The sequence below is a fragment of the Thunnus thynnus genome, chromosome 3, assembly GCF_963924715.1.
Source record: "Thunnus thynnus chromosome 3, fThuThy2.1, whole genome shotgun sequence".
NCBI classification, from domain to species: domain Eukaryota; kingdom Metazoa; phylum Chordata; class Actinopteri; order Scombriformes; family Scombridae; genus Thunnus; species Thunnus thynnus.
This window is the reverse complement of record NC_089519.1, coordinates 23,628,781-23,651,844: the sequence shown is the minus strand read 5'-3', so window position 1 is coordinate 23,651,844 and position 23,064 is coordinate 23,628,781. Positions and strand designations below refer to the sequence as shown.

At 41.4% G+C, this 23,064-nt stretch overlaps 1 protein-coding gene and 1 long non-coding RNA gene across 3 annotated transcripts in view; one reads left to right on the top strand and one right to left on the bottom strand.

The window, feature by feature from the left end:
• Positions 1-23,064, top strand: part of bnc2 (basonuclin zinc finger protein 2) — a 178,187-nt gene that overhangs the window by 13,797 nt on the left and 141,326 nt on the right. The window lies entirely within an intron of this gene.
• On the bottom strand, positions 262-7,224 carry LOC137179854 (uncharacterized). Its single transcript, XR_010927877.1, has 3 exons — positions 6,543-7,224; positions 2,111-5,632; positions 262-1,497 (listed from the first exon to the last, which is right to left on the bottom strand). It is a non-coding gene; the product is annotated as an uncharacterized lncRNA (long non-coding RNA).

Genomic DNA, 23,064 nt, shown 5'->3' with positions numbered 1-23,064 from the left:
CAAAATCCTGCAACCATAAAAGCAGCAATGTTTACCATTCAGCACAAGATAGCTGACCAGGCAACAGCAATAGACTCTTTTTGGTAGCTTTTTCCTAGTGATATATTTGGCAGCCATTTCGCAGTGACCCATCACCATCATAGCTATCGTTGCATGTAAAAGCACCTTTGAGCCCTCCCCCCAAAAACAAAATCTGTTCCTCCTATTATTATGGTGTTCATCGAATGTGCTAATTTGTTGATTTGAAGGATCCAAATTACATTTTCAAATACAGTGAAGGCCTATAGCAGTGATGAATCTGCACAAGATACCTACCTGTCATTGCAATTGGACTGGATAATATTCCAATCTATTAAATCCTCCACACTTCCAAGTCAAAAACACTAAGGTGTGTATAATTACTGATGTTAAAAATTAAAAATATCTTGGTTAACTAAGACCCTTAGAAACCCCTAATTGACTAAGGAGTAGCCCTTCTCAGAACAACACACCTGACCAAGACACCTCCCAGAGCTATGTCACAATGTGCAAAAAGTATTTTTGTAATGAGGTAGTATAGTAGCATGTAAAATGAGGTAGTACAGTAGCATGAAAAATGGTGGATTTTGGTGGTATCACAATATAGTGCAAATAGTACGCCAAGAAAGTGAAATTCACAATCCATCAAATTAGAATGGCTAAAGAATGCATTAAGAGGAATGTCACCCATTTTAAGAATTCACGTTACTTTTGTGTCCCAGGACAGTTGCCAGTATTTCTGAACACGCATCACTCTCCCCTAAAGCTAGAAATCAGAGACAACCCTCCAATCGGCGATGTCACTGGGATGTTAACTCTGGGACTGCTCCATAGACAGTAAGTGGGGCTGTAACTTTATGAGATCATAAAATGTTTGTGTGAGCTCTTACACCCAAATGAGGATTTTATTCTGGTTCAGACCTTCTAGCAATGCCAGAATATGAACCTCATTTGGGTGTAAGAGCTCACCCAACATTTTACAGACTCAAAATCTTTGGAGAGAGCCTCATGTTCACAAATACTGACTGAACTGTCCTGGGGGAAAGGAAGAATTCTTAAAATTGGTAGCATTACGCAATTGAATAAATACCCATAAAAGATCTTGCAAGACAATGGCTTCTTCCTACAAAACAACAGTACAATTCCTTTGAGGAGTCACATGTGAAGGTGCTCAACTGTTCCATGATATAGCCTCTGACAAAGTCTCTCCTTCCACCACGTCAGTCTTCACCAGACTTAAGCTGGTCTCTGACTAGAAGAGTTTTTGGCTGATTAATCCCCAATTCACCCCTCCTAACAATTGGAGGAGAAATCTGGTCTGGGACCTTGGTCAGTACCGATGTTTGGCCCAGATTATCTGGTAATGTGAGCTATTGTACTCACCAGACATGTCCTGAAAAGCTTCTCTGAATCCTCACGAACAAACAGGGGAAGCCCTTCCAGGGATGTGCTCTTTCAGTGTACTGTAATGTCAGATGTCTGAAAATCACAAAACAAAATAAACCAATAATGTGTTGGTTAGAGTAGTGAACACTATGTTTTCACTTGGTGGTATTCCCCTTAAGAGCAAAGAAATAGTCGGCCATGGAGTTATAAATTCCAACAATAAAAAATTTAAATACTCTTAAGTGATCAGTCTACTTGTTTATCAAGCTTGTTGGTGATACAGTAGAACTCTGCACAAATCTGTTGAACACAAAAGCAGTAATACATTTCGGTATTAAAATAGAGAGTTTTGGTGATTATTACTGTTGAGTGATTTTGCGTATTTGGCTATATATGCAAACTCACTAAATGGTAATAATCACTGAATGTGTACTATACATATACATTCAAATGGAAAAATCCCCCCATAAACAGAGTTCACATGTTTATCCAACGATCTTAAGACAGTTCAGTCTAGATTAGTGAACAAGAAAAAGTCACTGCTAACAAGCGAGCCAAATCTACTGATATGACAACACCACTCTGAATTAGAGAATGAATGACATTTCTGTGAGGCAGCACCACCCACTGTATCCGTCCTCCCTTTGAAAAGTGCTTTAGAAAACAAAGAAAGAAAACTGAAATAATAACACAAAAATTGCCTTACCTATTCTTCAGAAAATAGAGCAGACCATCTCTCCTGGATCTCTGACACCATGGGCTGCACATCCATGATCTCCTTTTTCCTAAGGCAGAATGTGGGGCCCATCTTCTGTCTGATGAGTGTCATGTCTTTACATCTCTTTTTCATTTCATCCACAAAGGCCCAACTTTCATCTTCTAATGTATCATCATCATGGTTTTCTGGATGATCGCGGACATGATTGACCTCTCTTCGTTTTTGCTTTTTTAAGGAAACTACTCTCGTTACCATCTTTCTCCCTCTCTCTTTTTCCTGTTCACACTGACCTCATTGCGGCCTGCATGATGCAGCTTTGACCTGCAGTTGCCAAGCTTGTACTTGACCTGTCCAGCCATGATATCTTGTGCCGGTGCCTGGCTCCTTAAAGCATGGGTGGTTATGAACAACTTCAGAAGCAACAGATTCAATTTGAGGTTTGTCAGGGTAGGCTCTCAGGACAAATATACTTCATTGCCCTTATGCAACTTCAACTCAATATCATATGAGAAGGGGGGAATAGGAAATGGAGAAGGCTACTGTGAGGTGCATCATAAATAGTTATGAATAAATGAAGAAGGGCTGTTGGGGGAGCCAGGTGAGCTGGTGTTGGCTGTGTCAAAGGAAGAGATGGAGGGGGAAAAGGAAGCATTAGACACTGTCTCTGATTGATCAAATACTAATATGTCTTTATCCCACAGAATGTGGAGGATGGCTCATTCTGCGGGCAACTCTGCAATGTCCACCAAGTTCGAAAGTGTATTATCAAAATCAGGGTCTTCATACTGTAGGGAGAATCCACGTTCAAGCTGAAGCTTCTCTCATAGTTCAGACTCTGGTGGCTGAATAAACTGGACTTTCCAGATGAGTCTTGGGGTTATCTATACTTGCAATAACAGAAAGAAAGTCTGTGAAAATAAGGGAAAATAAAAAGGTAACCTTCAACCTCCAGGCCATAATTCAGTCCTTAAACCCAGTTTCAGAGCCTGAACTATGCTACTATTGCTGCACATATGACACTTAATAATCTTAATTTTTCTCCATAGACTAAAACCATAGAAAAAGTACTTCTGGAACCAGATGAGACAGACAATACAGAGCTCTATTGTCATAATCCATTAGCAGGGCTTTCCTCAGCAAGTCACACAAATGTGTAATCATCATCATCATCATGCTTGATGGCATTATACATCAGACAGGTACATCCAGGTACTTTGACTGTTTTAGTGGCCCTGCCTATTTTTGGTGGAAAACACAGACACCATACCAAACCACATGCGATGTTTGAAATGTTTGTTTTGTAAATGTATCTTGTTAATTCAAGCAATTACTGGCCTCCATTGAGGGTTCGCGCATCAAGATAATGCATTAAAAGGCATGTCATCCATTTTAAGAATTCACGTTATTCCTGTGGCCCAGGACAGTTCAGTCAGTATTTCTGAACAAGCACCACTCTCTCCTAAGACAGAACCTGCAAATCGGTGACGTCACCGGGATGTGAAATTTGGGGCTGCTCCATAGACAATGAATGGGGCTCTAACTTTGTTAGGCTATAAAATGTTTGTGTGAGCTCTTACACCCAAATGAGGTATATATTCAAGCATGCTGGAAGGACTAAACAGAATTCAAACCTCACCTCACCTTGGGATTAACAGCTCACACAAACATTTTATGGCCTCATAAAGCCAGAGCCCAATTAATTGTCTATGGAGCAAAGTATAAAAAAGCTGTCAAAACATCAATATGTTCCAGGTGGAATACTGATGTAGCTGACCATGAATGCTTAAAATTGAAATGATACAGAGAATGGGTTTACATACCATTACAAGTCCTTTCAATGCAACAGGCACATCCTCGGGGTCACTAGCACCTTTCCTCCTATTGTGTATGCAGCCAGTGGGTAATAATCGTTCAAAAACTCCAGATCTAGGATTTCTAGGTCTGCGTAGCTGGTTTCAACAAGTTTGTAAGACCTGTAATGTTCCAGGAACCAGGATGGCATCTTATTAGAGACAAATGACACTTTGTCAAGGTTAACTACAATGCTAAGTATCCTGTAGAAGTCTGGCAGTCCACTGCATTGACCAGCAGATATTATCATGTCCTTTACATATTGGATCCCATACAAATGAATATCTTTGACAAGCGGTATGGTATCTTGATGCGGATATTTTCTTTTGACTGCATTGAAAGCCTGCAAGGCTGTGGGCCCCAAGGTTATCTGCACAGACACAGAATACTGTTCCTTTTACAAACTTATCTAGAACCTCAACAAACACCCCCTCTTGTTCCAGTGACTTTATATCCTTAATCAGTGGATAAAAAAACTTATCATACCCAAACAGTTTCACATCAGTACTCTTTCCAAGAACAACTAGCTGAATTAAGGGTAGACTGTAGCAAAACCTGGCTGGTAAATTGAGAACAACCCAATACACAGAGCAGTGATCTTATGATTTTTTCCTTGATGTCCTCAAGGGATTACATACTTCAAATTCATCAATGTACAGGCCTATAGAAATACCTGTCTCTTGCTCCCCCAAAAGCTTATTGTCTTTGTAGTACTGACCATCTTGAAAGGATCTGTATTGGCCAAGTAAATGTTCTTGATTGAATACTACCTTATCTAAAAAATCTGCCCACCTCAATAAACTCTCTAGAACTTGATTGATTGAAACATAAACAGAACAATTTTTATAGGTCCTGTCATACAGATATTCAGTTTGCTCAACTACAGGAAAGTGCTCCTTGAAATATAAATTCTTCCTGTGATCAGTGGACTATGCACCCTTTGCTTCAGTAGTTAAAAATAGTGGATTTGTTTTGAATATTGTCTCATTAATTTTCTGAGCTACACAATAATCTATTTCAATATTATATTTTGTAAGTACCTCTTTGATTCTTTGAAGAGAATTAAATTCAGAAAGTGCAGACTATAATGAAATTCTTCAACTATTTTCTGGATTGTACTTTTAGAAAAATGTAACACTGTTTGCATACACAGAAAAAGAAATGAAAGTTTGTGTCTCAACATCTACATCCTCTACATACTCTACCCTACCATTTTCACGACTCTTGTGTTAGACCACTTTGTGATGAAGTCTCTGCCTCAAGATAGGCATCAAATGGTTGAATTTCCTCTGACAGATGTTCGAATCTCCTTTAGTGTATGATTTTTGTGCTTCTGTGCTTTGTGCTTGTGCTTTCTCCTTCTGTGATAGCTGAAGCTTTTAAGATTGTTTTAAATTCACACCTTAAAAAGAGGCAATGCACAGTCTCAATTTCTTAGATGATGTCCAAGATAAGTTAAGAACTTGCGTTCACTACATATGTCTCTGAACTCACACAAAAAAAGTGACTTCTCTTGCCATTTGACCGTCCTGCTGTGTGATCTGGAAAGGTGCGGTTTCAGTGTGCCATGTGTTTTGAAGGTATACGCACAGTCAATGTGGACACTGGGCCAGTGTGATACTCCTCCATGCCGTAGTTGCTGATGCCTCAGAGGAACTTCTGCCAACAAATTTGCAGAACTTATATTGCATATATTAACTACATCAGAACACACATGAAAAAGCAATACATGATTTCAGCCAATACTAAAATAAAAGTCTTCATCAGGAAAAGATATAAAGGCGAACCTTTTCCACCAGCACACTCAGATTTTTGACAACTAAGCTTAAATGTGATTAGGTCTCTTTTACCATTTCTTGGCTCTGCTCTTACAATTTGGGAGGGGCTGAGCCAAGCTCTGCTAGGGCTAGGGGCAAGACAGTAACTTGCGCATGCATTGACTAAATAAAAACAAATTACTGACTAGTTCATTAGAATTAACCAACAACATAACGCTAACCATTTTACTTTTGAACAGTTATCATTATTCCAGACTGGACTGTATTGAATTGCGTTCTGTTTCACTTAATGTTCAGTTTCTACCATATTGACACAGAAATGGATTGGCTTGATAGAGAAGCTAACTAGTAAGTCAATGTCAGTCATCTTAGCTTACCTAATCCTGCACAATGGTAAGCTAACGTCACATCGTTAGCTGTAATAGTAAACAAAGAATCATTAATTATAAACTAGCAGCTATTGTTAGCCCGCAACAAAGTGGGCAAATGATTGATACAGTTCTAAATTAATTAATAAATTAGACACATTTAACAGAGAAGGGAACTTAAAATGTTTTTACTGGTCACATTGGGATGTAAATAACAAAATTACAAACCGATTTATTATTCTACATGCCTCAAACCCTAATGCTAGCTAGCTAACTAATGTAGCAATAATGTGAATCTCCGAAGCCCTCAAAATTACGTAAAATTTTAAACCTGTAATTACATGCCTCATTAAGCACAATTGTGAATTACATCTAGTAAAAAAAACAGCATCTCTAAAACTATTTCTATTAAAAAATACTCACCTTGAGGTAATTCATTTCACACAAGTGGATGCCCAACACGGATGTATTATAAGAGCTGGACACCAGATCAAAAATGGTGCCCATTCAGTCCAATACGAATTGCTCAGCTGGTACATACACCAAAAAAGTTTCTAGCTTCTGAGTTTGCTTCCATGTTGTGCGGCCCACTGAATATGCACAGTGGTTTCCCCCACTGGCCCCGCACACGAATTCCCGCTTGGCACATAGACTTTACATTGTGATGACGATTTTTAAATTGCCTTTCTTGGCTCGAGGACAGTTTTACAAATATAAAACTTCCAAGGATCAAAAATTCACAACAGGGAGAGTCGTAACTGACCTTGTTTGCAGTTCAAGGTGTCCTGTCAACAGTTTTACAGATGTCTCTTTTACAATGGTGGTCTATGGGGAAAATGCTTTTTGGGCGGTAGGGGGATTTTTCGCTGCAATAATGCAAGTGGCCACTGGGAAAAATTCCCTGCAGGCTGAGTAATGGCACCTTATCCAGCTCTTATATTACATCCATGCATGGATGTATTATAAGAGCTGGATACCGGACTAAAAATGGCACCATTCAGTCCTATAGAAACTGCTCGCCTGGCGCATACGCCAAAAAAAGTTTCTAGCTTCTGGGTTTGCTTCTGCGTTGTGCGGCCCACTGAATATGCACAGTAGTGTTTCCCCCGCTAGCCCTGCCCATGAGCTCCCGCTTGGCCCATAGACTTTACATCGTGATGACATCACGGATTTTTAAATCGCTTTTCTCGGCCCGAGGAAAGTTTTACAAAGATAAAACCTGTATGGATCAAAAGTTCATAACAGAAAGAGTCATAATTGACGCTGTTTGCAGTTCGAGATGTCCTGTCAACAGTTTTACAGATGTCTCTTTTACAATGGTGGTCTATGGGGAAAATCCTTCTTGGGCCGCAGGGGGATTTTTCGCTGCAATACCGCAAGTGGCCACTGGGGAAAAATTGGCTTCAAGGCTGAGCAGCGGCGCCCTATCTAGCTCTTATTATACATCCATGCATCCATGATGATCACAGAAAGCTAAGTGGGGGAAAACCAAGATGGTGGATGAAAACCCCTGCAAATTCTGTTTGGAGACCCCATTGTAACTGAGGCATCAAAATGAGCATGCCCAAAGTCGCTGGCTGGGCCCCAGCTTGAGTCTGACTGAAATACGCACATCTTGCCAGCAGTAATGTTGTAGTGAGCCCAACTTTTCACAAAAAAACTCAATACAGTTAGTTGCAGCAAATAATTTAATATAGTTGACATGGACAATTAATACTTTTTGTCCAGCTTAATCAAAAATCCCAATAAGGCCAGCAATTTCAAGTTTTCATTTTTACAGTGTAGCTTGGTTTTGTGATGTATAAAGATGCTGGTTGGATAAATGTCATACGTATAGGTCTTACCCAGGCCGAGATTTTAGCGACAGTTTTGTTCTTGTAAGTGTTATTTGGTAAAAGAAGAGATGTGTTTGTCTTATTTAATATGCTCTTCTCTTTCTCTTTGTCCCTGTCTCTGTCTTTCTCTCTCTCAATCTAGCCCCCAGTCCCTCCCCAGCATGGACCTTGTATTTATTACCCTCTAAGTAATCACTTTGCTTTCTCTTTTGATAGACTGTTATTGCTCTAACTAGACGAGGTCCCTATAGGTATTTGGACGCTTTCCAGTTTTATTAGACAAAGGCCTCATTATTCAAGGCCAGCATTAAGACTACCATTAGATCCATTTGCCCCCTAGTCACATGTATCCAGTTGCAGCCAATTCATATTATAGCCCCTGCACACTTAGTATTTACAACACAAACATACTCATTCCCTCTTGTCAAAGTTAAAAATAGATGATATTGAGAAAGCAACTTTGCCAATTCGAGAGAGGTACCTGTGAAGTTGTCTCTGCCTGTCTCCACTTTACAATAATAAAATTTCAGTGCACATTTTAGAGATAATGTTGTCATCATCAATGTCAGGTAAGTTAGTTAGTTGAGATATTTTTTTTAAAGTCAAACTTAAATTTGAATTCTCCTTACTTTTTGTGTCAAGAAATATAAACTGTGATGATACTGCAGCTATTGTGCATGTTTTTCTAATAAAAAAAAAGTTTTTGGATATATTTGTGGAAACTGCATCTAAGCTTCAAGCCTCTGGGTTGGTATTTCCAATGGCAGCTGTTGACTGACATTTTAGAGCCAGAGTTGCCAGGAGACACGCTGTTAACTTACGTGATGTGCTACTGACTGGAGCATGTCAAAGCCCTGTATAGCCTACAAACGCTGACACAAGAAATGTTTTTCCCCTTTTTTCAACAAGTCCACATGGAAATTTAGTGATTTAAGCTGTCTGTCCCTTTACAGCACTCAACATTTTGGAGGACCCATTGTACTGTTAAGTTTGTATTCTAATCTGAAAGTGAAAGCTTCCAAGCTAGGCTAAATAGCTTCCACTTTAGCTTGTTAACGTTGTCAATGATTTCCACTAAACGGCGCAGTACACTCTGGACATGTTATACCAACATCTGTTTAAACTTCTGCACACTTGTGTTCTTCACATGCTATGCGAAGGAGAGGGATGTGCTAGCATTAGCTGTCTCTCTTATGGGTTCAGTAGGGTGATAGCAAATGACAAGACTGCCAAAACACACAGCAATAGGTTGTCCTGTAACCTCAGCACTCTGTGCATTAATTGCTGATCCCAATTGTGACATATTAAAGAGAAGCGTAAAGATTCGTTGAAAAGTACAGAAATGACAGAAATGTAACTAGGCAACAGCTAACAATGCCTGTCTGGCAGCTGGTTAAATGGCTGTGCGCCATTGTAATTTAAGTGATATTATAAACTATTTTAGTGTCAATCCACACAGATATTTCACCTATCAAATTACCAGTACTAAGATTGTCAGTCAGAACCAAAAATTCACACCCTTAAAATAAATCAAACTTAAATACCCTCCAACAATTTTGCCCAAGCACACAAGTCAAAACAAACACAGAGGATATAAATGCTGATTGAATTTTAATTTCAGTTTGACTTGTGTATACTAAAGTATACACTCATGGACATGCGAGATGCCCCAAATGTCCAAGATATAAAAATATACAATAGCATGAACTCAAAAGACATCATGTTCATCATCAAACATCACTGCTGTAAAGAAAAGTTAAAAAGTCCATAATCTAAAGATCACCCATAAGCATCAGATAATCACCAATTCAGTCTGGAGCACACTGAACACATCTTGTTTTCGCTCCGTGGTCCTCTACAGGCAGCCAACACGCCCTCCACCCGGGGGATCCAAAACATAAACAAACAAACAGACGCACAACTTGTGGCAGAGAGGCAAAGAGATTTAAGGTGCCCCAGTTTTGATTTCTTCCATTTCTTTGTTGCAGCTTTTTAATTTCTTTGTAGCCACCCGTGTCTCCAATATGGTGCTCATCCCTCCTAATCGATGGCCCCTTATTGGGTTTCTGCGTTTGGTCAAATATCTCATCGCTTTCTGGCCCCTCAGGCAAGAAGATCCAAACTAATAAGAAAGCTCTTCAGTCTCTCGGGTTGGGTGTACAGATGAAAAAAATGATTAGTGTTGAGAAGGTATGTATCTGTGACCGAAAACCAGATTTTCAACAAGTTTGCCAAGTTAAAACTAAAGCCCTTGATAAAGAAGTTGTTGACGAGGGTTTTAGTCCATGTCCACACTAAAGCAGTTTTATTTGAAAGCATATCTTTCCTCTCAGTTTGGCCTTTTGTCCAAACCAACAGTTTTTCACACCTGAAGATTGAGCTTTTCAAAAATGTTCTTCAGGGTGGATAAACTTAAAAATGCTGGTGTGAAGCTTTTCCAAAATAATGGCATATGCCTAGAAAGTCAACTTTTTCTTATCTCTGAAAGTGCTCCTTTTGAATGTTGATGTGGTGGATCACACAACACAAGTGTTATCTTTGTTCTGTATTCATGATTATGTTGTCAGACAACATTGCATGCATAAAATAATGATTTATCAGCATGATTGTGTCTCAGACAGCAGTGTTTGCTTGTTGCAGTGATGTATTGGATTGTTTGCAGCTATTGTTGCACAGGTGGTGCTTGTGCCTAATGTACCTGAAGGGGTTTAGAGCTGATTTCGTTCATCCACACTAGTGTATTGCACATCTCACACATGGACACAGCTGGATACAATCCTGCTGAAAGTGGTGGTACAGAAATAAGCAAACACTCATACATACATATGTCTATACATTTGTCTTTCATGTTTGGACCTTCACGACCAAAATATCCTTTAACTCAAACAGAAGCTATGGGATCTACATGTCTAACCTCAATTCTCAACCAGCTCACTAATCTCAAGTTTTAGCTGTGAAAAAAACCTCCTTAAAGAATAAGATCTTGCTAAAATCTCTTTCTATCTGAGACACACACAAAACACATATGCACACGGGCTCTCAAACAAAATTTATAAAAGGTCTCTTTAAAAGTGGCTCAACATGCAAGAAGGGTCAAGTGACGGAGAGAGAGAGAGAGAGAGTAATGCACTAATGTACTAAGATAACATTTACAGTATGTGAATCTATCTATATCTACACAAATTATATTTCCTGTATGTATGTAGATTAATAGAGTGTGTATAAAAGACAGAGAAGGAGGGGAGGGAGTGTGTGTGTGTGTGCAGAGACAGAAAGAAAAGGAGAGAGAGAGGAAGAGAGAGAGTGCCACTTTGGAGTAAAGCTGTCATTACTCCGGCTGGCGCACTCCCTCATAAATACTGATAATGAGATGCTTTCAGCAGCCTAATCATTTGCCAATGTAGCAGGAGGTAATGTGAGAGGAACACTCTCTTTCCTCTACTTCTGTCTGGAGATGACACTCCAGATTATATTTAGACATTACCCAAACTAGTCTTATAGAGTGGTACAATAGAAAATAATAGATTTTCTTGTTCTGGTCTGTGTTTATTGCAAAAAAAGATTTTCAAAAAAACTTAGTGGATTCTGAATCTGAATCTTCTTTACTTCCCAAACAAACAGATTGAAGCAAAGCAAAAGCCAGAAGAGGGGAAAATATGCAGATATTCCTTCCTTTTGCTGTTTTAATCAAAACCTTTATATCTGTTGTAGCAGTTTTCAAATATATCCTCATTGGTCATTAAGTCAAAATAAAATGTTTTCCTGACAAGCAACCTCTTGTGGGTTTGCAAGTACTGACTGTTGTCTCTCAGAAGCATAGGCAAAAGTAGTGTGACATTGTAATAGGTGGTTGGTGCACAAAGAACCAGATTTTGACACTAGAAACCACTGTTTGCATCTCATCTTCCACCAACACTGAATGGTGGTTTCTTTTAACCATAACCACACATCTTTCCCTAACCTTAAGCAAGTACTTTAAGTTGCCTAAACTTAACCAAACCTTAACGACAGAGGTAGCAGATCAGAAAATGTTCACATGAATCATTTTTATAACGGTCTTTGCACTTTGTAAGGCACTGAAAAATCATGTCATTCTGCCAGTACTGTAGGTGTGCCCGATCATAAAATGCTCACATGGGCCATTTTGGACGGCAATGACAAATAACATTTTTCATTTGTGGATACTTTCCCTCTCAGTTGCTCTTTTGTTTCTGGTACGAAGTTACAAAAAATGTTGGATGCTGCTCACTAAATTGCAATATTGGAAAGGTGTGGAGGCAGGGGTTTTCAGATGCTGTTCCTTAATTTGACAAGCACTTCGCTTGGGCCATTGATGATGTCAGTGTTATGACAAACTTTGAATATCTACATTATGTCAGAAGTTTGTCTATGCAAAGCACAGACTGTGTTATATAAGTCTACACAAATACCGAAGCAATGTGTTTGTTTTTGTGTTTTGGTCTGTGTATTTGGAGCTTCCCTCTCATCATTTATACTAACAGGTTCAGGCTGTGTGATGTCCTGAAAAAGTTGGGGAGTTTCCCTCTGCAGGATGGCCACATGAAGGGCCCCAGAAGCCCCCCTCTGCTCTTGCCCCCTGGCTCAGAATGAACTGAGATCTCTGGAGGCATTCCCAGGATAAAATAAACAAGAAAATGCCTTTGAAAAGCAGCCATTGACACTCCACTATATATATCTTTCCTATGGGCCATCACTCTAATGGGCGTTCCCTAAGAAGTTCTATGAAAGCACAGTACAGCATGTCATCTTCTGCTGCCTATCTTCCACTGGCCATTAAACAGCATCCTTGATCATTAGTCCCTCCATACTGCCTCTCTCTGACTCCACAGTGATTGGACAAACACTAGCGTCCCTAGTGATATGAGAGGAATACATTGAGGAGCTATTGTGGTTTTCCATGGCCTTGCTGTGTATTGTTTACTGGGTCTGCTTGATTGCCCTCTGTCCAAATCAGAGGGTACAGGCAGGCAGGGCAGGGGTCTACAGGGACGCGCTGTGTTGTGGACTGTCCCAACGTGCTAAGAATATTCACTCAACCCATGGCTCTGAGGGGGAACCCATCCATAGCTCAGTAAACACACACATAGTAGGAGTCATAGATTTCTGCACCAGGGACCATATGGCTGTGCATAAATGTGAGGAAGAGTATTTGAGTGTGTGTGTGTCTGTAGTGGGAAGCAATGTCTATCTCCACGTCACAGATAATTACCCCCTGTGTGACTTTGCTTTTCACAGTGGGAAAACACAGCAGACCCTCCTCATTGACAGTGGCACTCACAGCTACAAAATAATACCAATCATATGCTACTGGAAATTAAATATTAGCTAGATATGGAGTAGTTTGAATTAATATATACATACATATTTTCCCCTGGCCTTGCCTTTTCTTTGTTTTGTTTTTTTAATTACCCTTTTCATCATCTCTGACCATATTACACACAGCTCTAGGTCACACAGCTCATTGCTAGTGGCAGCCAATTTGATGAAAAGAGAAAAAAAGCTGCCTTTCTGTGCTGTAATCTTCACCCACCTCTGATTTGTATCTGTTAATCCCTATCTTAAAACTCATAATTAAGCTAATTAGACACTCTATCTGAGCACAATTTCACCTCATTGGCCAGATAGTGGGAATATTCAAAGAGCAAGGTTACATCTCTGAGTTAGAATTTGATAAATGCTAAAGGCCAACGCAATCATTCAAGCTTTAAATACTTAATTTTTTCCCCTTAATCTCCTGTGCTGTTATTTTCAGAGGTGTGTGTGTTTTCTGAAGCTTTATGGTATTCATGTTTCATGGTCGTAGTTTCAGAGCAGGTCTGGTCCTCAAGGCTGCCTTGGCTAACCTTGCTAACCAGGAAGGTAACACCAGCATGTCTTATCAGAGCAAAGCACGGTGAGCAAAATATGGCTTTTTGTCTTCACAAACTAAAAACAAAAGTAAGATTAAAGTAAGCTGGAATTTTTTAAAGTTCCTCAGTGGCAAGGCGCTGGGTATGAAGGAGTTTCGCCCTGAGACGTTGAAGGCTCTGGACATTGTTGGGCTGTCATGGCTGGCACGCCTCTTTAGTGTCACATAGAGATCAGGGACAGTGCCTGTGGACTGGTAGAGTGGGAGATCACACTACTCAGCCTCCCGGAGAAATCTTATGCCAGGGTTTTGGAGAGGAGGCTCCAGCACATCCAGTCTACATGTGGACGTGGAGAAGGCTAATGGCCGTGACCCTTGGGGCACCTTGTGGGAAGTGCTGTGGGGGTATGGGGTACTGGGACCACTGCTGCTGATCCTTACATAAATGCAGTGAGAGCTGTGTCCACATTCTTGGCAGTGAGTCAGACTTGTTCTTAGTGGGTGTTGGCCTTTGCCAGGGTTGCCCCTTGTCATCGATTCCGGTTTTGTGATTTTTATGGACAGAATCTCAAGGTGCAGCCGGGAGAGGAGAGTGTCAGGTTTGGGGACCTCAGGATTGCTCCTTTGCTTTTTGCAGACGATGTGGTTCTGTTGGTTTCAATACACTGTGACCTCCAGCAGGCACTGAGATGGTTTGCAGCTGAATGTGAATGTGTCAATACTAGTAATTTGAATGGGGAGATATCTGTATGGGTGGTTTCAATGTTAGTTACGTCTCTGTCATAATTCAGATCACGGAGTAACATATAGACTGTTATTTTGAGTTTTTACAGTCTGGTTATTTAGCATCACCACAACTGGAACCATAAAAGGGAGACAGCTGATGCTAGCTAGACCCCCTCCTTTGTATACTGTGTAAAGATCACAACATTGAGCATAGGTTATAACAAGACCGAAAAGTACCATCTTGTGGGAATTAGTGCAAATGTTAGAAAGCTAAGATAATTGGCTTCAACCTTCCGAGTTTGCTAGCTTCCCCTTGAGTGGAATTCAAACTTAACAGCATGATGGTTCCTCCCAAATGCTGATTGTTGTAAAGGGACAGATGTCTTAAATTGTTAGTACATAATCAATGCTATGTGAGCTCGTTGATAAAAGGGGGAAAAAATGTGTTGAATCTGTTTGCAGGATATATAGGGCTATTATGTGCTCTGATCAGTAAAGTACATCACAGAGTTGACAGTTTGCCAAGAGCTGCCAAGAAAAATGCCCACAAATAAACACGCCCACACCTCCACACACCTCTGCACAACCCTGCAGGAAGGTGTGAATGCAGAGCTTCATCCTGTCCGCTGTGGCCTCTCTGCGTTGCGCATGTGTGTGAGACACACAGACAGCAGAGGAGCAGCACACAGCAGCACTCTGCACACAGCAGAGGAGAGAGACGGAGAAGCAGGGGAAACACTGAAGTACATAAAAAGCGGTGTAATCTGGTCACTCTATTTTGATACGACCTCACACCCTGTGTGCTGTTATTTGCCAGAGGCAACACACCAACTGTCCAAAAGTTGACGCCCTGAACACAGCAAAATAATAAGAAAATAAGAACATACAGGCAGAGGGCAGAGTCTCTGCAGATACATACACAGCCACACACTTCTACTGGGTCATAAGTGATGATTGAGAGGGATTATTTTTGTATGAGTTTAAAAATTGTTTTTTTAAGAAAATCCTGCATAGTAATTCAATTCAATTCAATTCGATTTTATTTATATAGAGCCAAACCACAACAAAAGTCATCTCAGGGCACTTTTCACACAGAGCAGATCAAGACTCTACTCTTTAATTTACAGAGACCCAACAGTTCCCCCATGAGCAAGCACTTGGCGACAGTGGTAAGGAAAAACTCCCCTTTAATGCGACGAAACCTCAAGTAGAACCCAGCTCTAGGTGGGCGGCAATCTGCCTTGACCGGTTGGGTTGAGAGAGAAAGAAAGAGAGAGGAGAGACACAGAGAAGCAGAATAACAACATTAATAGTATACCTTTAAAAACTGTTTCCATAAATACGTTCAAAAATGGTTTTATCCTCTTTTGTTGCTCAAAGACTCGCAACATTGTAAAATGCTCCCTCAAAATTATTATTCTTTATTACATATCAAAAAGAGTACAACATTTTGAGCCCAGATTGGCAAAGGTGTGTGTCATTAATTAAATAGTACTGTGTCCCTCCTTTGGGATTTGACTACAACCCCAGAGTTAGAGCACATCTCCAAGCCAGATGTAATAAAATATATAGTTACCCAACATTGTGTACAAAATTTAACTCAACTTTGTAATAAAGAATATTTAAAAGGAGCATTGTACAGTGTTACAAGTCTTTGAGACACAGAGTAACTACATTTTTTTAGACTCAGCACCTGGACAAGAAAGATATGTATGTGTTCTCAACATCGATTGCTTTTTACTCTTTTGAAAAAAAAGGAGCAAAAACCAATTTCACTTTAAGGGTCTGCACAGTTATTTTTTTCTATTGTCAAAAACTATTTTTTACCAAAATGCCTTTTTGTAATGATTCTGTCATTTGGTCTTGGAATGTGAAGAAGCTGAGAGAAATAAGATTTGATTATCGCAGAAATGTTTGCAGAATTCTGTTTGTTTGTGCGTGTAAAAGTTTTGACCCTGTCTCAGAGGGTTGCGGTGACTTGATGTTGTTTAGACTCATCTCCCTGCCTTCACCCCCCTGGAGACTTGTCTTTGTAGCAATCCAAGCATCCTGTTCACTGCTCCACTGCATCCATATCGCACTAATGATCATGGGAGTGGACAGCTGCTTAATGCAGTAGTGTCATCAGTGCTGCTTTCTGATAGCAGCTCCATTGCACTTGACGGGACTCAAATGTATCTGCTCCACACGAGCCCCCCACATTTAGCAGATCGAGTAATGTGATTTGGGAACACCTCGGTAAAGGTGTATTAGATGTGTGCCATATCACATTTGCGGTGTATGATTGCAAGACATATCACATTTGTAGTGTATGATTACAGACATGGTTCTTATCATTTTTCACTGCTTATGATGCTGTCATATCTCAAAGTGTAGCTCTCAATGACATAATGAGTTTGTCATAAATGATCCTTAGATCATGGTATTAGCACTGATATTTATATTTAATTTACATTTTACTGTTTTTATTCCCCTTTTCTGCCTCCATGCTTGTCATACTCATGGTTTGGTGACTACTTGGCGACCCATCATGCACTGGGAGGGTGCCCTCTTGGCCAGTGATGGTCACCTGACCGCAGTATGTGCAGTCATCCAATCATGCACTCTCTCTCACACTCTGCTGGAGCGCTCCTGTCCGCTGCAGCTAAAATAACAGTAGAGCAGTTGGAACTAGAAGAGTGCACTCAGTAGAGTGCAGATCTCCACCAGGTGTGTCTGGGGGCATGTGGGTGGTGAAGCACCTACTGCGACGCCACCAAAACTGCCAATTTTTTTTTTGTATTATATAGTATAGTCTAGTGTAGTGTAGTGTATGTTTTATATAGCTGTATGCGAAGTTTTTAATAAAATGTTTTTGTGTAGTATTGTCTCAGTTTTCTTTAAGATGCATAGAATAGTGTAATGGTAGTAACCAAGTGTCCTGGATTCACCTAACTGTATAAACTTAATAGGAAAACAATAAATGGGTTGATAAGTCCAAACCTCTCAATTTAAACATTGTTATTTATTCAGAAAATTTCGTTGTAACATACCACACAAAATAAAACCCCTCTCTACCTCGCTCTCCCCTCTCAAAGAAAGAAGAGTTGAATCTCACTCCTATCGTCCCTACCGGCTCCCATACAGTCAAGATGGGGACGAAGCTAACAAAAATGGGGGTGTTATTAGTGCCTAACTATAGTGGATCATAACATATCAAGTATGAATGTCAGTTTTTGAGCGTTAAGAAATAGGTTTTTAAAAAACTGTGAATCACCGCAACCACGAGAGGTCCTTGAGCATACAGTCATAAATGTGCGCAAAAATATTAGGCTGATGGGTCTATGAAAATTAGCTGTGGACAGATACACACACGGACACACGGACACACACGACCAAACGCATGATCTCCTTCCAGGCTTACGCCTGCCAGAGGTAATATTACTACACAGTACAAGTTTTATGAGTGTGTGAAAGGAAAGGTACACCCGCTCAAGGTGAACATGTGGGATCCTAACATGTGGCTGTTCACTCAGCTTGCATTTGTATGTGTGTCTGTCTGTGCGAGTTTTTTGTTTTCTAAGCTTGCCTTAAAAGGTTGGTTCACTCAAATCACAAGATCTTAGAACCAGATCTCAATGCCCTTAAGTGATGTGTGGTTATGAAGATAGTTTTGGTTTTGGATAGTTCAGTTTGAGACATCTGCTGCCCAATACAACAGTCATACACCTCACTGTCAACAGTTTTCATTGGGACTATTCCCTGCTAAAGAAGTAGTCTAATGTTAACTGGTGACAGCATGTCCTGTGGATTATCCAAATTAACAGGGACACTGTTTCTGGAAAGTGATACTGCTGCTGAATTGATTTATTTTTATATATGTATTTTTAGCTCTTCAATGCTGTGAGCAAAACAAACCACTGTGTTGAGGCGGAGACAGAAATCTAAGACACTGATATCTCAAAACCTGAGCAAATAAAACCAGAATTATCTGCATGGCTAGATATCAGTAGAGGTAAGACAATATGTTTTTTTTTATCTGTTTATCTGTTAGTTTGTTTTGTTTGTTATTTGGGTGAACTGACCGTTTAAATCTGTTAGAGAATAAATGGGAGAGATTATACTCATGTGAGGACATCAGGGGATGGACCACCACAACTCTTCACTCATCGCAGATCCCTGTCTATCCCTCTTATTCTGTGCCTCTGTCTTTCCTTTCCTTCCCATCTCTTTCCTTTCCTCTCTCTCTCTGTCTCTCCTCCTATCCTCCCTTCTTGCAGTTCATATTTCAGTTTGCTCCCAGGAGCTCGCAGGTCTGTGCCAGACGGAAATTCGCTGAGGCTGCAGGAGCCCCCTTGGAGGCCACATGGAGGAGGGACAGGAGGGGAACAATCAGGCCCAGTCCTCCCTCGCTATCCCTCCCTCTCGTTCTCTCCCATGTACTTTTTTCTTCCTTTCCCCCTCTTTTTTTTTCTTTCTCCCTTACTCTCGTTTCCTCTCACTCTCTCTCTCTGTCTCCTCTATATCCAGCCTGCCAGGCTACACAGGTCCTCAGGGTGACTTGCTCTTGGCTCGGGTCCCTCAGCACAGAGCCCTCTCCTCTCCTCCTTCACCCACCGCTTCCCCCCAACCCCTCCTCCTCCTCTCTTGCTCCTGTCGCCCCCCCCCCCCCCCCCCCTCCTCCACTCACTCCTCTCTCCTCCTTCCTTCTCCAACTCTCTCCCCGGGGGGAAGACGGTGAGGCCATCCAGTCCCGAGCTGTCCATCAGCGAGGGTGTTTACTTGCAGTGTGACAGGCCGACACATCTGGAGCGCATATTCACTAGTGTTCACACTCTTTCTCCCTCTCACTCTTTGCTATATCCCTAACGTTGCCACCAGACACATTCCTCGGGCTCATTTCAGGGCCCTTTGTCGTTGTTATGGTGAGCCCACCTCCAACTTTCATACACTCACAAGAAGCACACACAAACACACACACGCAGAGATTTGTTTTCATCCATTTTTCCTCTTTCTTTCACCCCTCCAGTGGTTTTTCAGTTGCATGACAGAAATTGGAGTTAACCACCAGCAGGGGTGGGCTTGGGGGGGGTGAGCTGAGCAGTGATGGGGATGGGGAGCAAAAGTCAGCTTTCTCTCATCCACTTCTCTTTCTCCCTTTTCCTCTATGTGTATCTCTATCTCTTTGCCCATTCCCCTTTCTTCTCTTCTCAGTGAGTGCAAACTAATTACAGCAGCTCTTTTTGGAAACCCATGACTACTGGTCTAATGAAGTGACACTCTTTCTTCATCCTGTGTCTCTCTCTCGGACTCCTCTTCCCCCCTCTTGCTCACTCATCCTCCCACCCACCTCCCACCCTGCATCCCACCCATCTACCCACCCACCCTGTCTGTTTTCCCAACATTCCTGTGCTGGTGTGTGACTGTGATGGCTTGTCATCTCGTAGGAATGTCCTGCTCTCCCACCTCGTCCCCCCGATTTGGCGTGAAGCATTTGCTCCTGGTTTCCGACTCTGCACATGTACACACACACAGGCACACACTTGAAATGCTAGCTTTTAAAAATGCGTTCATGCAGATGGTGTCCATTGGGCTGCATACCTACCCTTGGCATGCGGCCACAACAAGCACAGCCATTCTCAGATAGTCCCCAGCTTGTTTTTCAACTGTAGAAAGTGTGTACAAAGTTATTTTATCTTATGTTGCCTGTGGTAAAAAGAGCCATTACTTCTTATGGTGAAACCAAGGAATTCTCTTGATTACACTAATGACCAAATACGGTCTACCAGAGTGGTTTTTAAGGAAAAACACTTGTTTCATACAGTTCCATATGCACAGTATATCCACTTATGGCGTATGAAAAACACAATTTGCAGCCCATAAACTGAGGTTAGGCAACATTGTGCGGAATTAATTGTGAACAGGATTATCAGCTAAATTTATGTTTTTCAAAAAAAAAAAAAAAAAAAGGTTCCAGTTTCACATGTATCCTCTATGAAGGCAAATGGAAGAGACTTTTTAATATGAAGCACATGTGACATTAAGACTAGTTTCAACTCGGAGAGGGACACATAATGACTTTACCCCTGTCTAGGCATATTTTATACTCTACTGTCTACATATGGTGAGGACTTATCAGAGGCCTAATGGCACACAGGAACATGCTACACTCAATGACCCAAGGGAGCACTTTCATTGGAAGGCAATAAGGGAGAATATTGCGCGTACGTTTGCATTTATATGCGCGTGTGTGAGCACACGCGACACAGTCTCCTGATTGGCATCATCCTCTGGAACAAGTCTGGCTCCTTCTAGATCCGGCTGACGTGTGTGCATGTGTGCGATTATTTGTGTGTGTGATTATTTGTCTGCGTATGTGTGTGTGTGTGTGTGTGTGTGTGTACGAATGTGTAGGAGATATCACCAGGCTCTCATGTTTATTCAGCTCAACGCCTGGATGACCAGGACTTATCCGCTGTCCTGATTACCCTGCCTGGCCTGCCACCATTAATCCTTCAGAGACCTCAGGCCCCTTAAACAGCCCTATCTTACACACATACATGCACACGCAGACACACACACACAGCCAGACGTGCATTTTCAGTATATATATATCAAGGACACATTGTATTAAACATATACATATACAAGAAATAAAACTGTCGTTTTCTCGTTTTTCTCTCTCTTTCCCTCTGTTTTATCAGGGTTGTCCTCAGGGCAGAGTGTCTGTGTGTGCATGTCTATATGTGTATGTGTTTGTTTGTGTGTGTGCTCTGTCATTTTGGGCCTCCAGGAACCTCCTAGGCATCTCTCTAGGTCCCTGGTCCCTTTCATTGCCTATGAGTTGTATGTGTGTGTGTGTGTGTGCGGTGGATTGCGCGTGTGTGTCAGGAAGAAAAGAACGTAGAGGGAGAAATGATTCAGTCTAATTTGTGCTGCAGTATTTTCTTTATCAGCTCTTGTAAGTCTCCGTGAAGGCCCGCATAATTATATTTTATGTTGAGTAAAAATTACTGTATTGTAACTCTTTTCCCATAACAACCATATTTTTCTTTGGAGACACAAGGTTTTTCTGGTAAGGGGCCTGAGTGTGCGAGCGTGTGTCTGCTATTGTTCATGTGTGTGAGTGTGCGTACATGTGTATTCAGGACACCAGGGTTCTTTTCAGTAATAGTCACTGTGCCAAGACATAATATTGACCATGGCTGTGTTCCCTATTCTGGTTTTGCCCATAATAAATGATGCAGATTAGAAAAGTAGAAACACATTGGGCTGATAAGTAGCCTTTGGAGCTTGCTTGTTATGCCATTGAGGAGGGGAGGGGGGCTTTCTTTTCTCATTTTGCCTCAATTCTACAGTTTTGCAGTGACTCAAGGGCAGAGACACTGTGTGTGTGTGTGTGTGTGTGTGTGTGTGTGTGTGTGTTCGTGTGTGTGTGTGTGAAGTTTTAACCGTGGTCTGTGTACGTTTAGAGCGAGCGGGTGGTGAGGTGTGTTTGGACTCTGAAGGAATGACGATGGTGTGTGTTGCCAAGTCCCATTTAATACATACACAGTAGGGAACCCTCTCATTATAAACAGAAGCTCATTGGCGTGGGTGTGCATGTGTGCACATAAACACACACACACACACACACACACACATACAAGCAGAATATTAGGACAAAACACTGGAACTAATACAGCTGGAATAGGAGGATGACTAGTTCATATCCTGAAGCTAAGGAAAAGGCACATAAAGTTGAAAACTGAGTGTGTGTTTGTGTGTGTGTTGGGAGGATAGTTGTTTAAAAGTGACTCCCCTTTCTATTTCAAATGGCCTCTATGAGATGAAAACGCCTGTTGACACACACTGTTGCCTTTGTCTTTCATTTTTTGTCTCCTTCTACCTTTCTACCTCATTCCTTCCTTTCTCTCTTTCATTTTTATTGGGAGGGACCACTTGACCACCTGAACAGACAAACACAACCACACACACACACACACACACAAACACACACACACACACACACACACACAAACACACACACACATACACAGAAACAGTCTCTGTGTGTGTCGTCTCCTCTGATTCCCTCCCCTCCTCTGACATCGCTCCCTCTCTCTCCCCTCCTGTCCCTGTCTTCTCCTTTTTCCCATAACAAATAACAGTGCAGAATTCCCCTCGCTTCTCTCCTGGGGAATTTTCATTACCGCCCAGTCCCCCTGCCCAGAAGGACTCTCCGCCTTGAACTGTTCAACAGCTGTGGTGTGGACACTCTCTTCCAAAACAGGCCCACTGTTCACAAACACCCGCTGGACTCAGGGTGGGGACTCTGTGTCAACCTCCACAGCTCCAGAGACCGAGCTTCCCTCGCATGTGGCCTACCCCAGGGCCCCTTCACCTGGGGAGCAAAAGAGGCCTGACGCTGCGCCCTCACCTCTCCGGGTATTAAATTGAGAACAGCTTTAAGTGGGCTTGTGTACAGTAGAGGAAAGATATTAAAGGATCAGTTCAGTGGTCATCATTTCTATTGCTTATGATAACAATATATGCA